Source organism: Bison bison, unplaced genomic scaffold (assembly GCF_000754665.1).
Source record: "Bison bison bison isolate TAMUID 2011002044 unplaced genomic scaffold, Bison_UMD1.0 scf7180017864390, whole genome shotgun sequence".
NCBI lineage: Eukaryota > Metazoa > Chordata > Mammalia > Artiodactyla > Bovidae > Bison > Bison bison.
In genome coordinates this window covers 6,846,371-6,847,792 of record NW_011494962.1, presented here as the reverse complement: position 1 = coordinate 6,847,792, position 1,422 = coordinate 6,846,371, and the positions used below count along the sequence as shown (strand labels likewise).

Sequence of the window (1,422 nt, the reverse complement as noted above, 5' to 3'; positions counted from 1 at the left end):
TGGAATGAAAACTGACCTTTCCAGTCCTGTGGCCACTGCTGAGTTTTCCAAATTTGCTGGCATATTGAGTGCAGCACTTTCACAGTAGATATAAACTGTAACAAAATCTCTTCTCATTTTCAACCAAAATGTCCTAGGTAATTCCTTAAAAATAAGAGAAGAGTTGAACTGCTATCTGAATAATTTCTTCCATTTATACTCTCTACCCACTTAATTACATTTAATATTTTTTCCTAAGAAAAAGTTCCTAATCTTTAATTCTGTAATAGTTACTTTACTTTTTCTGCAAGGATTAGAGAAATGTCAGAAAACCAAGGACTGATAATGCTTACAGTTTGTTTCATAACCTTTTTTAAAATAGTAATTACAATCTTTTGAAGAGATCATTTATTTTAAATTTTCCCAGATCATTTTTTATTCAGACATAGATTTTAATTTTTTTTCAGAATAATGTATTTTATCTCAGGATAAAAGCTCAAAATCATTGCCTTAGCTTCAACAATTGCTACTAGTTGCTACCAGGAAGTGTTACAATAATACTTGGGCATGCTCAGTCACTTCAGTTATGTCTAACTTTTTGCCACCGCATGGACTGTAGCCCACCAGGCTCCTCTGTACATGGGATTCTCTAGGCAAGAATACTGGAGTGGATTCCCATCCCCTTCTCCAGGGGATCTTCCCAACCCAAGGATTGAACCCACGTCACCTGCATCTTCTGCATTGCGGGTGGATTCTTTTCCTCTGAGCCACCAAGGAAGCCCAATATTACCTATATGTGATCTTATTTAAATCTCATAGGCATCCTACAAAATAACCACCTTTTAGTGTCAAGGAAGGGCTTCCCTGGTGGCTCAGATGGTAAAGAATGTGCCTGTAATGTGGGAGACCTGGGTTCAATCCTGGGTTGGGAGGATCCCCTGGAGCAGGGCATGGCAACCAACTCCAGTATTCTTGCCTGGAGAATCCCCATGGACAGGGGAGTCTGGTGGGCTACAGTCCATGGGTTGCAGAGTCAGACATGACTGAGAGACTAAGCACACACACACAGAGCCAAGGAAAATGATAGTGAGGTTAAATAACTTAGGCCATCTGGATAGTCAATCAGTAAGTTCAATTCAGTTCAGTTCAGTCGCTCAGTCGTGTCCGACTCTTTGCGACCCCATGAATTGTGGCATGCCAGGCCTCCCTGTCCATCACCAACTCCCAGAGTTCACCCAGATTCATGTCCATCAAGTCAGTGATGCCATCCAGCCATCTCATCCTCTGTCGTCCCCTTTTCCTTCTGCCCCCAATCCCTCCCAGCATCAGAGTCTTTTCCAATGAGTCAATTCTTTGCATGAGGTGGCCAAAGTACTGGAGTTTCAGCTTTAGCATCAGTCCTTCCAAAGAACACCCAGGACTGATCTCCTTTAGAATGGACTG

General features: G+C 42.1%; 1 protein-coding gene across 1 annotated transcript in view; it reads left to right on the top strand.

The window, feature by feature from the left end:
* The window catches only part of SLC15A5 (solute carrier family 15, member 5), a 97,191-nt gene that overhangs the window by 45,440 nt on the left and 50,329 nt on the right, over positions 1-1,422 (top strand). The gene's annotated exons all lie outside the window — the stretch shown is intronic.